The sequence below is a fragment of the Anticarsia gemmatalis genome, chromosome 3, assembly GCF_050436995.1.
Source record: "Anticarsia gemmatalis isolate Benzon Research Colony breed Stoneville strain chromosome 3, ilAntGemm2 primary, whole genome shotgun sequence".
Classification (NCBI taxonomy): Eukaryota; Metazoa; Arthropoda; class Insecta; order Lepidoptera; family Erebidae; genus Anticarsia; species Anticarsia gemmatalis.
In genome coordinates, this window is record NC_134747.1 from 4,190,431 (window position 1) to 4,205,842 (window position 15,412).

The 15,412-nt window shown below is 33.9% G+C and overlaps 1 non-coding gene across 1 annotated transcript; it reads right to left on the minus strand.

The window, feature by feature from the left end:
• Positions 1-473: 473 nt before the first annotated feature.
• On the minus strand, positions 474-544 carry TRNAG-CCC (transfer RNA glycine (anticodon CCC)). The gene has a single exon. It is a non-coding gene; the product is annotated as a tRNA-Gly (tRNA).
• Positions 545-15,412: the final 14,868 nt, after the last annotated feature.

Sequence of the window (15,412 nt, forward strand, 5' to 3'; positions counted from 1 at the left end):
AATCAAGGTGCTGTCAATCATTTGAGTCATTTCCACCTTCTGTTCAAGAATGAGTCATGATACCAAATATCGAGAGACATTAATTTGTTCCATTCCCATGGGATGCTTACAGGAATATTTTCGCACGGGAATTTTAGCGCGTACAACGGTGGCTTCCCATGTCAACCTACCGCGTTTCACTGTCTCGGAACGATTGGTATTTTATTCATAAATAAACGATTCTGACCTCAACAAATTATTTTTTGGTCGCTTTAGAAGTCAAAAATTATTTGAGTCAGTATTTTTTTTTATTTGTGACGTCTATTGATCCATAAATCCAACAAAACTGTAGTTAAATACCACAGTTTTGCAATAATTCGATCAAAATACAGCAAACAGAATATAAGACGAAATCTATCGAAAGTTGCGATTTAAAATCGTAACAAATAATCAAAAAGAAGAAATAATAGCCCGATACAAAAACAAAAAGAACGTGCACTGCCCGGGAATCGAACCCGGGTCGCAAGAATGGGAATCTTGCATGATACCACTACACCAGCAGTGCTCGAGGCAGAGTAGCGAAAAGGACGTGACTATTTTACCGTCCCTAAAGGACATGCGCATTACGCACGCGATCGCGGTCGTTCTATTTATACTGCGCAATTGTACTTTCGTTCGCCCCGTTTCCCTTTTATTCATTCTTATAAATTTTGTTTTAAGTTCCTTTTTGAAGTGTTTTTAGATGGACTTTAGAACAGAAAAGATTCTGTTTTAAAGTTCGTGAAGATAGTATCATAGTTTTGGGAAGGAGTGCTCGCTAGGCTTCGAAATTATTCAATAATTCCTCACTGCTATTCAAATTTAGGTGAAGTTCAACGATACTGTGTTTTAAAAATGTATTAGTAGGGACAAAGTGATTCTGCGTTACTCATTGATAAATAAATAATTATTTATTCCTTTGGAGAACCCACAGACGTCACATTGTAATTATTTAAAATAATTACACCCAATAGAATCTGACAACTTCATCTTAGAACATGACTTATTTGACTCAAAATAAAGAGAGCACAAAAAGCACCTGGGTGGGTACCACCTTTTCTCACACTGTCATCGCTTGCATGCCGAATTCGTCTCGCCCCGAGCCCCGCATGTTTGTCCAATATTTTACCGGCATGCGGCATGCGGCATTAACTTTTTAATTTATCTCGCCCCTAAAGTCACTTTATAGGATTAAAGGACAGGTTACCAGATATAAATTCATAACTTTATTTGGTTTTAAATTTGTTCTGTGCGTTTTGTTAAACGTTTAATGATTTCATTAGGCTTTGGGTTTCTGGTGACCACCGGCGAGGGTGACTGATAACAAAATCTTCTGATCATATTTGCATTTTTTATTATATGAGGCGCCCGTAGCTAGTTGCGCTCACCGGTCGGTAAACGATCTGTAGGTTAAGCAAACCTTGGCGCGGTCATTCCATAGATGGGTGACCGCACAGTGGTATTTGAACAGGGCGTCTCCGTGCTTCGGAGGGCACGTAAAAAGTCGGCCCCGGTTATTGTCAAAAAGATAACAGTCGTTAAGCCACGTCAAAGGCCTTCGGGCGGCTTGAACAACTTTGACACTAGGTTGACCACTAACCATACGATAAGAAGAAGAAGAAGATTTTTTATCGGAACATCATTCCCCAATTTTAAAGTAGCCATAAGTTATAGGTTCAGTAGATACTAATTTAAAGGTCACCCTTATTAATAATCTTTGGATCGAAGCTGAAAACTAATTTTAAAAGTTACATCTCCCGATTTCAGAGACGCGACTCAGAGCTTAAAAAGTCTGTTACTGTTACTGTTGAATTAAAATATTGAAAAATCTTAAACCATCCTCCTAGTTCCTATCTCCATTACAGCTCCAACAACATTTTCACACGTTAATTAACGCCTTTATCTTCCTATTTAATATTCGAAAAATTTTATAGTTATACAAAAAGTGGTTTTACCTCAATATTCGGAGCATGCCACCTACTGGCCGAAACACCGTAAGCGTACCGGACGCGTACATGTAAACACTCCGATCGGCGCGAGCGCAATAAAAACGCTGTAAAATTTTGATGTTTCTATTCAACGTCACCTGTCTTCTTCACACGTTTAAAAACGGCTATACACCTCTCGCTCACCACCGGAGAATGGTTCAGATTATTATCAATGCACTTTACACAAAGCAGAAGATCCGAACTGGGGCTGACATTAATGTGATTTTGAAAGTAAATTGTGTAGGTTTAGTGCACGATAAGTGGCATGTGAATTAGGTGTCAAGTGATAAAATTAATAAATGTGGCTAGATTTCATCGTTGCTAGGACGGCGGTAAAATTATAAAACATATATTTATTATTATAACGAAACAACACAGATAGACAGGACTATTTGAAGTAGCTTTGATCTCTCTGATGCTGCATGAATCGAATCGGCGAACTAGTGAAGTTGGACGGACAAATAAACATGACGATTGATCAATCAAATCAATTCACCGCGGTGCAGTCTACTGCTGAATATCTCTTATTATCCGTTCTATATTGCTATATCCATGTTCATACACACGAAACAAATACGTGAGACTGAAAATGAATCAAGATCGTAATGTAAATTAATAAATTTAGGCGATTCAAGAGAAAAAAAAGCGTTAACAACTAGACAAAAGATTAAAGAGATATAGTTTAAAAACTCAGTCATAGGCTGAGCATGAAAACGCCAATTACCGCCCGTTATTCATTTTAAAATGTCTTCGATCATTGTACTACATCAGTAACCTTGCACTTCAGAATCTAACCAGGGCATGTATTATGCACGGGCCGCGCGGGCGCATCCAAGCGCAGCGGACACGGGGTAATGTTAAATAAATTAATTTTGGGTGCAAATTACGCGCTTACCCTTTAATCGAGAGAGCCGCGTCAATTTCTGATTCCGATACTCGAAGTAAGGAATATTTGGATGCGCTAAGCATTATGTTGCGTAAAACGAATATCACAGTTTAGATAAAGATCTTCTTATCTGTGATAAAAAATATTTTATTACGAGCTACTTATGTTTTAACACTAGCCTAACTTGTGACTCCACTGCCATAGATTTGGATTGAATTTTTCGTGAAAGATGTCCCTGAATCTATCAAAGTACGAAGTTTCATACAAATTGGTTCTATATAGATTGTACATACATATTTTCAGCAGATGTAGAGAAAATCAAAACACTCTGTAATGTAATATTTCTGCTATAACCTTATATTCTACTAAAGGTTGCCTAACTTGTTTTGTAAGGCAAAATACTTTAAGCAAAGATATCAAAACTTGTCTAAACAGATTCCTGCGACCAACATACCAATCTATACATTCCAAACAAAGCCACAATTAAGTAAAAAAACCACACGTTTTCACACATCACTCACAAAGTGCCTCCTCCGAAGAACAAAGGCTTATTGTCATCAGTAATAAACCCCTGATCTTTATCTGATTACCAATTTGATCGGAATGCGATCGTCGGTGCTTCGATACTGTTCGGCACAACCCTAATGGAACGGTATTAGCAAACCTATATTTATGAACGACTAAAATACTGCGGCCATTTTTTTGCGATATTAAGAGATTTTCGGTGGTTGGGTAAATATTTTAGGGATTTCTTTGATAGATTATTTTGGTTTCTTTTCTTTCAAATCTGAACTGAAAGTTTTCTTATATTGAACACTATTGTCAAGCGATATTCCAGAGCCTTAACCTAGACATATTTTTAGCCCTAGTTTAGCACTTTTTTATAAAAAAGAATCTTTTTTATTCGAATATATTTAGATTTTATAATCGATAGAATTATTTCCTCCAAAAATCGTTAAATAAGATTAATTAAGTACATTCTTTAACATAATTTAAGGGATTATTTAACAAAATCATCGATAACGTTCTCTTGTTACTAGTATTTTAGATGAATATTTTACAGTTAGGCACTCATACATATACATAATATATAACTAGCGGACCCGACAGACGTTGTCCTGTCTACACGTCTTTAATTTGAAAATTTTAAACTTTTTTTAATAATCTAAACCATTCTCAGATCCCCTTGAATATACACAAAAAAAAACATCAAAATCGATCCAATCGATTAAGACAAGTTCAGTGACACACTTACAGAAGAATTATATATATAAAGATAAGGTAATAACTGAACCAAGCAATTTACAGGCACTGGCATTGAATGCGATACGCTTCCAATATGAAATCACACTATTAGTCATTGAAAGACGTGTTATATGCAAGTTTGTGATTACTCATTACCATGATTATATTGTATCACATAATAACAGCTTATTAGTTCCAAAATCTTGAGTGTCTGACCAAGAGAATATTAATCGCTGGGAAAGGGGATTTTTCATGAAACATTAACCACACCTTGTGTCTTACATTATAGCGGAAAATTTTAATATTTGTATAGGTACTGAAAAAACAGTTACAAACTAACAAATAACAGAGAAAACGGGGTAGTAGGCAAGAGCAAAAGATGTGAAACAATAAAGAGCAAAAAAATAAAAAAAGCAAAAATTGTTACATTTCCCGAAATTAATAAAACAATTATCTATGTTTAATAGCTGGTATCTCTCTACCAGTAACACTCATTTCAAACTGCCCAAAAATACATACACACTCCCAAATAAAAACAAGAACCACACTCAGTGACTCAGCGAACTCCCACATTAATATAATAATACAAAAATTACACAAGAATTAATTATATGAACACAAAACGTTACCCAATCAAAGTAATGCTACATCCAAATTATTGGTTACCCTTCTGATGTAAAGTATTTCTCACGGGGTGGATTGACAAGATTATTAATATCGAATGAAGAAGGAGGAGCGATTGACACATTAATACACCACATACAAACATACAAACAACAAAAACACAAAGAAAATTGACCCTTATGATGTTATCAATAAGATCTTTGAAGGCAGTAAATGTATGTTGGTGTTTAGCCAAAGAGATGGTTATCAGTGGCTCATTCTATATCTTTCCCGTTGAACATTGACGTTTAAGACAAAGTGATATTGACGCAGCGCACCGTGGGTAATTATTTGCGTATCATTGTCTATAATTTTCAATTTTAGGGTTCGTTGGTAAAAAATGGATTGATGATTGGTTTTGACGGGCGTCAATTTTGTTGTAGTTCCTGAAATTATAATGGATCTTTTGTGTTTGACTTAATTTGATTGGGATCTTTTATTTTGACTCGATGTTCTTAATGTAGACTTTTTTTTCAATCTCTTGAAGAAATATGTGTACATGTTTGATCTAATATTACCTACATAGAGGAATTTGGTAGCCTATTTAACATAACAAACATTTTGGTAAATAAATAAAAACGTTGACAACGCAGATACAGATGTCTGATTACCTACAAGTTAGGTAAAGTGTATAAGTTAACTATCACCTATAATACACTCGAAACTGCCATAAAAATACAAAAACCGATACCACACTTAATAAAATGAACAATAATAATTAACTTATAAACTGAATTGTATTTAATTTACCTAATGAAGAATACTGTGAAATAAACCAAGCTTAATATAAAACGATCGCATTACAACTACTACATAATCAAGCAGATCATTACAAATTCCATAGCATCTAACTGCTTTAATAAAACAGCTAATGAATTCCTAGTTAGCCTCACTTAGCATGCGTGAAAATGAACGATTGCCATCATATTGGCTGAACGCAATATAGCACCTTTGCCTGTCCGCTAGCGACAAGCCCCGCCCAGCCACGCCCACTCGCCCCCCACCCCGCATCACCCACGCATTTCCAGCTTTTTCAATTTCAAATTCCAAAGTTTCAAATTTGAAATTTCTCGCCGCGAAACAATTCGTGCCAGCGGAACCCGCTCCGAAACAATGCGACTCGTAGAATTCGTTTTTCTTTTTTTTTTAGTTGTTTATTTTATTTCCCTTTTGAAGGTGAATGAATTTTTATATTAGATTTTTATACCAGACTATGATGTTGTTTGAAGTTTAGTATTTAAAATTTGTACGAAGTTTAAATTGGCAGAGTTTTGAAAGCTGCAAATTTACAAAAGGGCCAGCACGTCATGTCGAGCCTATGTATTTAAAAGTCCCAAAAAAGTCTGTCAGTGACTAAACACACTAAACACTAAACTAATTATTGGTATTTTCTTATGTCGACGCAATAAAATACCAATAATTTAGTATAAGTGTAGCGCGAAATGTAAAGATAGAATTTAAACGCGAAACAATAACATATTACAAGCTTTTATTTATAGATCTACTCTCAGACAAGACTATCCCGAACTTCTACCAACATTTTACACTGGTACATAAATCATGTATCGCGACAATAAAATCAAATTCTTAGTACTTAACAATAAATAAAATTTAAATAATTAGGTATCTCAAAATCCCCACCTTTTTCCAACATAGCAAAAAATCTATTACGTCATATCATATCCTAATATTGTTCAAGGCAATATAGAGTCGTTCACCCAATGTGAGTGAACTAGCTATTAGTCAAGGATGCTCAAACAATAACCACCACTGCACATGCACACAATGGAATGGTCTGACCACAATGGCTGGTAATTAAACCACAAACCAAATACTATAGATCGCGTTGGTGGTCGCGATATTGTAATGGACAATGATGAGAGGGAAATAGAGGATTATGGGTTGGTATTTTACCTATCATAGATAAGTCTCAGAGAGTACATAACGTTATCTTAGCGTTGATATTCATTTTTTAAACATTGTTTTTGTCTGAATAAATAGATCACGATTAAGAATGTAAAACTTTATACTATATTCGAAAGAACCCTTTAACTATGCTTTGTTAAAATAAATAGTAGGTACTTACAATTCAAATTGCAAAAATAAATTTTAAGTATTTCATTATCATTGTACATAGCAAATTGCGGGTGTATTTCATTCACCTCTGCTTACACTTTCGGGCATAACAGGCGTGATTTTATATATGTATGTAGTTATCTGCGCGGTCGTATCAAGGGCTCTCTGAACGAAAAGTTTGAAAAAAATCAAAATTGCAGCTAACTACTACTGTTAATAATATAAAATTTCTAAAATAAGTTTTTCTTACGAAAAAACCATCTTACCCATACTTTTCTTGGACTTTTTAAAGAAAACATAGATGAATTTTCAGAAAATATAACTGAAATTATAGAATAATGCTTGTCACATCTACATCACAATCACTAGTCTACACAATGACTATGCACTAGCGATCGTTCCCACAACGGGCTCCATCGCTCACCGGGACCTGATGAAATTAGATCGATTAACATGATAAATGTATCGTTGCGTCGATACGATCAATACGCGACTGACAAATTACGCCGCGCGCCGTGTCCTGTCTCGAGCTCGGTGATCTTTGTCCGGACGATGTTTTGTTTAGGATATTAATTATGTTATTCAATTTTTGTAATTGTTTCTATTTTTGTGTGAGCAAAAAGTAGGTTTAAATTGTAATGTAATAGTGATGTTTTAAATTTACGGGCTACGATGATTATGTTGTGAATTTAAGGTCAGGATCCGATGTATGAAAGTAAGTAAGTATGTGTACTAAATGGTTTTCAAGTAATAAACAATCCCGCGTCTATGCGAAGGTTTGCATCAAAAACATGTTTGCTATTTAATCTCTCGAAATTACTTTGAAAATTAAATATTAAAAGCCCTCACATTTTGTAAACTCTTTAAGATTCATAGAACTTCAGAAAACCAATCTCTTTGCTACCACTAAATCCCGATATGAAAAATCCAATCCCATTTACTACAAATAGCACAGCTTTTTCATCTTAACCCGTAGAAATCCTCAGTAAATTTTCCAATGTCCTTTACCAAGAATCTTATACCAATAACACTTTCCTTTTACTCGACAAAAAGTCCCTATAAAACTACCCCTAAAAACGGGTAAAAGTCCCATTGAACACAAAATGCCGGTATAATCGCGAGGCGGTATGTCAGGTAATGAATCACGGCAAGCATCCTGTACACCGGCGCGCGTTGACGAATAAGTGTCTAATTAACTCTGAGAACTGAGCTGCTTTTCAGTAGATTTTACTATGTATAAGCTTTGTCTGTGTTGTGAGTTTGGATGTTTGTTTATTATAATGTTATGAATACCGGTGTCTCGGAAAGATCTTAATGTTTTCCATTTTCCATTTGCAGCCAAATTTCGTTAGTCGAAACTATTTTCTGTATATGACAATCTGTATAGACGAAGACAATGAGTAATGTAAAAGTTCTTAAAAGTAATAAATTAATATAATAAATATAAAAATAAACAGATTTTTAAGCTCCGGAAAACCCTTAGTTTCGAGAACTATAACACACAGAAGTAGTAGATTTTTGAGACAATAGAAATTGAGAAGAAATGTTATTATATTTATTTCCGCCAGAGCTATTTAACTTTTAGCCAAACCTCAGGCCAAAGTATGGAGAATGAAAACAAATCAAATCAATACCACAAACAAAGCCACAGTTTAAAGCCTAGTCTAAAATAAATCACACTTCACTCCGCCGTACCGTCTTATGTATGAATGGTAAATTGTTTTCTAGAACTGTGTGGGAACCTCGCCGTAGAATGATAAGCTTGCGTAGAGAATTCGTCGTGTCCTTTATATAAATGCTTAAGTACAGTGGCTTAAGTTTTATTCATACTGTACTTAATGAGATTTAATACAGATGAGATTTAATTAAGTATGTTTGTTTATATGAAAATTTGCTACTAAATCAAGTTTATCCCAAAAAATCAGTAGAAGTTTTATTGAGTAACTGCTACTATATAGATCCGTAAGTCAATTACATAACACCTTAATTAAAAAAAAACAATATGATTTTAATTCATTTAGGTCTACATTTTGTAGCGATCGTATAAACGTTATTTGCTATATCTAACAAAGATGATTTAAAAGCACATTAAACGTAAATTCAGTGCAATCGAGGATTTTCCTGGCATCTTTACAAACCTAACGCTATGAGAATAAAGCGCGATTTTATTATTAGGATATTCGAATTCTCGGTAAATAGTATTTGAATACAGTGCTTTGTGCCGCAAAATTAATAACCAAAACGTTAATTAAATTAGAAACGCAACCAGCCTCTTTTACTTTATCTATTCAATTAAATAAGATAAGTGAATAGCGAAGATAAACGCGAATACCACTACATATAATTCCACCATCATTAAATTATTGTAAACGGTACATAAATTAACTAATAATCAGTAGATAGACAGACAAATGAACATACCGATGTAAATGGTTAGGCTTAAGCAAGACTGGAGGTAGCTTTTATAACTAAGATAGGTATCGTTAACTGAAGATTGATTCTTATTGAAACCGTATTGTTTGTTTCCTTCAAAATAACTAAATTTGGAAAAGTTTCTACTCCAATAGCCTTCCTTCTTCCGAAATGCAATGCTGAAAAGTTATTTATTTCATTAAAAAAAATCTTAGCTATAGAAAGTATGGTCCTAAGTCAACGAAAGTAAAAGTCACGGTATTTATAGCAGTTTATCTATCTATACTAATATTTTTTTTGTTTTGTTTGTTTGATTGTTTGTTTGAACGCGCTAATCTCAGGAACTACTGGTCCGATTTGAAAAAAACTTTCAGTGTTAGATAGTCCATTTATCGAGGAAGGCTAAAGGCTACATATCATCACGCTACGACCAAAAGGAGCAGAGTACAAGTAAAAAACGTTACAAAATCGTGAAAATTTTTGACCCATTCTCTCTTATATGACGCAAGCGAAGTTGCGCGGGTCAGCTAGTTTATAATATTTCTTACACCAACCTATTACAATAACATCAACATATTTTCATTTCAATTACAATACGATACATATATAGTTCTTAAATGATCAACAGTAAGTAAACAAATCGTTTCATTATAGAATCATAAGCGTTCAAACTATACTAGTTATGCGAGCCATTTGCAAGTATCTTATAAAAAAGAAATTATCATTCTGGTATGCAAGAGAGTGTTTTGAATGCTAATGGAAGGAAATCGATGGGAGAGATACCGTATGCTATAGATCAGGTGCTACTAGATGTTGAAATAGGCTAGAGTCCTTGGCCCTATGGTCCTACCTAAGGCTTTTATTGCTGTCTACGTTTTGCTGGATACCTAACTTACATTCATACATAATATGACACCTGTTATACCGAAAGATGCAGGCAGAGGTGTATGAATTACACCCAAATTAGCCAATAGAAAAGCTAGTTCATAGAATTTGCTGTTTTTTTACAACCGTATTCAGGTTCTATGTCTGGTTTCTATAGGTATGAAGAGAGCTCTCTTGTCAATTAAATTCGCTGTAATTTTAGGTTTTTGCCAGCTTTAGGTACTTAAAGTTATACTGAAATCAGAATACCTACCTTATTTTGGCGACTTTTTCGCATATGCGTTTAAATAGTTTACGCCTTAATTCAGCTTTTATTATTATAACTCTTGCTTTTTAATTACAAACACGATGTTAAATTAGGTCCAAGCATTCTCGGCTCATTAATTAAAACATTACACGAACTTTCTCACAAAGCACACGAACATTTTATTTTGATTCGAATAACGCGTCTGTGCAAATTACCGCGTTATAATCTATCCGATCGCAATGCGTGTAGGGTTGCCAGAGTAGTTTATCACGATGGCTAAATGCTTGCAATTAGCCCTTGTGAAATGTCACATACGCATGCTAACGAGATCCCGCCTCGAGCGTACGCACCGGCCGAACGATCGGACCGAACACCGTCCCGTAAATAGGCCTGTTGGAGATTTACGACTAGAAATCTTTTCGAAAAAACAGGAAAAGGAATGTTTACTACTATTTTTGTTAAATAGCCAAGATGTTGTGTGCTATAAATCTGTACAAACTTTATGTAAAGCTTTTTTACGTTAAAATAATTTGTCGATTAATATTTAACACGTAATTTAAAGCTATTTATTTTTGAGTTAAGGCGTAAAAAAGATCTAGTTATTGAAAGAGTCTCAAAATTTTTGATGTTAACTGTTCTACACATTCCCTTTTGGTAATTTTCCCCGTGGTCATTCAAAAACACTTTATCATATTTCACCAACTTAATAACTTTAAAAAATGCGAGACATTTTAGTCACAGTCTTCAACAGTCGCACAAAAACCGTCGCACATTTGTAACCGGCCTAAAATATCGCGTTCGACCCTCTGCTGATTTATAACCCTTTTATATAGCCCCCTAAAGTTATCTAATTGTGTCTGTGTGAACATATCTACAGCGTCTTATATTCAAACCTTCAGTGCGAGTAATTAGCGTTAAGTTTTTATAATAATGCTATGCTCTCGCCCGCGATTTCGTTTGTGGACTGTGTAGTCACGACCGACGCTTAAATTACTGAACCGATTTGGATTAAATTTTGTAGAAATATAGTTCAAGATCCGAGAAAGGATATAAAAACTGTAGTCGACAACTTAGGAGACAGTCTTGGAATGCATGTTTTTTCTTAAATGTAATTAAAAATAAGGAGTATTTCCAAAAAAGTAGCATTAGCAAACAGGCTGCCGTTCAATGCAAAAGTTTGCAAGTAACTGACGTTCTAAGTCTGAAAGTTTTTATGCCTCCGCCACCCGCAATCAAGACTTTCTACAAAGTTGTAGGATCATAGTTATATGACTTGTTACCCGCATAATTCTCGTTTCTGTTTGATTTACGAGATAAAAACTGTCTTATGTCCTTTCTCGGATCTCAAAATATCTTTGCACAAAATTTCATACAAATCAGTTTAGTTGTTTAGGCGGGGCGGGAAGAAGTGACGGACAGACGGACTACTTTCGTATTTACAGTATTAGTAGAGATTTTATTGATACACATGTACTATTAAAAAGCTATATGTTTACATATTTATATTTATTGCTTAGGAAATGGTTATTATCTCCGTTCATGTTGTAAATGTGTGTGTCGTTTAATTAGTTAGTTTATGGTACTTGTTGATTTAAAACTACAGACTAAAGAGATTTCTTTAATCCACTGTTTTTGTCAGTACCTGATTTGTATAGTTGGATGTGAATAAGTAGTCGAAAAGGTGTAAAATAAATAAGATTTAATACGTTTTTATGCAATAACAGATAAAACTGTTTACATTTAAAAATTGTAGTGTACAGCATCCCTACCTACTTATTGTTGGAATTTGACAAGGATGTGGATGAAAGACACATACAAGGGTTTTTTAATTGCAGTTTACAGCATAGCTACACATTTTTGTAAAATCAGAAATTGACACGAAGGTGGTAAAATTCGGGTAAGTAGAACAAAATTGGTACAACATTTTGCGACATCGAAAGATATTAAAAGACATTGTTTATAGCATATATTTCAACGCATTAAAATAACTTTTATTTAGAACATTAAAAATCTCTAAAGAAATATGTACACCATTACACACAAACCACAAAACAAAACAATAAATAAAAATACTTTCTGTTGGTAATTTTAAAACGCGGCTGGCAACACCACTGACCGCCGTGTTGTCCAATATTGTGGTGTCGCGATTCGTTCGCGGGGTAATTGATAATAACAGAAAATGAGGCGTGACAGTAGCTGGGAGCGAGGTGTATGTAACGCTTAATAGCTTGTAAATGTGCGTGTGGGTTGCCAATTTTTTTATTTCCATTTAACGTAGAAGAAAAAATTATGTAAGCTCAAATATATGTATATTCAACATTAAACACAAAACTAAACAATAAATAAAACCAACAAACATTTAAAAATGGTCTTATATTATAAGAAATGCTGTATTTTTTAAAACCAATGATATTGATTCAAAGTACAGTTTCAGTTTTATTAAAATAAATGCCAACTCAAACTATTTTTTATTTTGGGCACTCAATAATTTCATCCTTTAGGTAAATTACCAAGAATAAAAGACAAAATGTACTACCACTGTTACGTACATTTGAAGCAATTTACGTGTAAGACGACGTTTATTTCATATCAATAGATTTCCACCGAACTCTTCATCCTATTTTGCTTTAAGTTGGCAACACTGTGATAATCGCAGTAACCTATCCGACACGTAATAGTGTTGGGATATTTATTTAAATATAAGTGTTTACGTTCTAATGACGGCACAGGGCTAAAATTGCCGACAATTGGGCGTGCCACCTTATACATTTGTAACCAAGTTATAGATTGGCGAATTTATACACCGACTGTAGAAAACCAAACGGTAAGAGAGCTTTTTCAAGCTTATGAAATAGGATAACCGATTTTGTACAAATCATTGCAATCTTAGGAGATCAAAGTTTCATTTCGGTTTAGTGGTTATTCTTGTACTTATTAATTACTTATTTTTACTTTTGCCTTGGACTTTCTGCCAGAAGATAAATCAATTATATCACTCGTACTATACGAGACCCATATATCGACATGTTAAAAAAGAAAAAACAGCATTGACAGTCAATATCAAAAGTAGAGCGTTACAAGAGTTCTTAAATTGATTAAGCTTAAGATAAAAAACTTTACTTACTCTTTTTACAGGGTTTTATTCGCCAATCTAGCTTATCCTTTAGTTAGGTACATACGCCTATGCGTAGAAATCTAAGCTTTGTTTAGGGTAAACGTGCTAGTTATGTGCTTGACGGTTTAATGTCAAAATTAGGTGCTGTAGTAGGTGTAAACACTATGTAAGGTCCGCACGATTAAGCGAATATTGAAATAAGTATATGTTTGAACTTATCGTAGGAAGTTTATTTTACTGTTAGAATATTTTGCCACGAAATATTATGTATGATAACACACAAGAAACAGTTTGTATAGTATTAATACGATTAAGTTTATTGTTCTGAAATGCTATCACAATTCTTTGCAGAAGCAGAGATTTTTCAAGCAAACACTTTGCGTTGTAGCTGTAGTAAGAGAAAGCAAATGTTGTAATTCGTAGTGCTTTCGACATTGAAAAGCTACTGCGATATATACTGCGTATTCGATGGCTAGAAGATCAGACAAATACGAGCTGACGCAACAAAGAAATAAAACGAAACGATTTAGACATAACTCATTTATTGAAATAATAAACTGATACAACCATCTTTGTATAAATAATGTTAGGTATTTGAATGATACTTTAGCACTGTTTGTCTGTTACGGCTTTAAAAAACGTATTAAATTGATGACAAGGGTGCCCTATCATTATTTAAATCATTTATAAGCCAGTTATTTAACATTTTCTTAGATTTTATCTAGATATTATGGACTAGTAAAATCTAAGTCGCTGATTTGTCAAGTTTAAATATGAAAATATATTTATTTCATGGCATATCGGAAACAGAAATAAAAACGCTCCAAATTTATAAAATCATTAAGGTCACCTGCGCCCACGGCTAGTGTAACCTACACCCAAACGTTGAGCATTCCAAAGTAAAGTTCGTGTTAATTTTCATGTGCAAAACCCACTAAAAATCCTATATTTTCACGGACAAAGTCGTAGATATAACTAGTGAAATATCATAATAATGTTTAGGAAGCGCTCAGAGCTAGTGGCGACGCGTGGCTAGATCAAAGCGTCATTACCATAGTGCCTGACCGCGCATAAAGTTTCACTTATATTGCCAGCATGTAGGTATTATACGTACGTCGGCGCGGATGTGTTTGTACCTTTATATCTTGTTGGTAACTTTCTAGGTTTGATGTCTTTGGGATTTTGAGAATTGTATTGATGTTAAATTAGAGAAGATTTTTTTTTCATAACTAATATAGTTTGTTTGTTTTGTTTAACGCTTTCAGGAACTGATGATGCTTTCAGGGTTTACAGATTATATTGGCAAGACCTGAATATCATGCCTATATCATCCTCTATCATCAAGCAATTTGTAGATACGACACCTTTTTATATCTTGTTTTTAGATACCAAGAATTTTAAACAAAAATACTTCTAGATTTTACACATGTAGAGCAATACCAAGCTTAATACTCTACCGAGATAGAGTTTAGCGAAACATAGTAACGTTTTAAGACTAATTATCGTTTTAAAACATGTTACTATAATAGAAAGTTCTAGAATAGAACGATCAATGACATAAACATTGCCAATAAAAATAAAACCACTATAATTATTTTTTTTAGTTAACGATCCCTTTAAAAAACTAACAATAGAACTGACCCTAACTGTCAACCCTTGACACAGAGAAGTACATTAAACCATCAATAAGCACTTTATTGAATACCACAGAATAAAATATACTACACAAAAGTACTTTCAACAATACCAGTATACCAACATGAATATACGAAACGTTTTTATTCTGTGACTGCTAAAATAAATCTGGACATTCGCTTGTCGTTACAAATTTGAACTATAAATAGTAGTAATAAGGTTTATTGTTGTTTGAAAATATG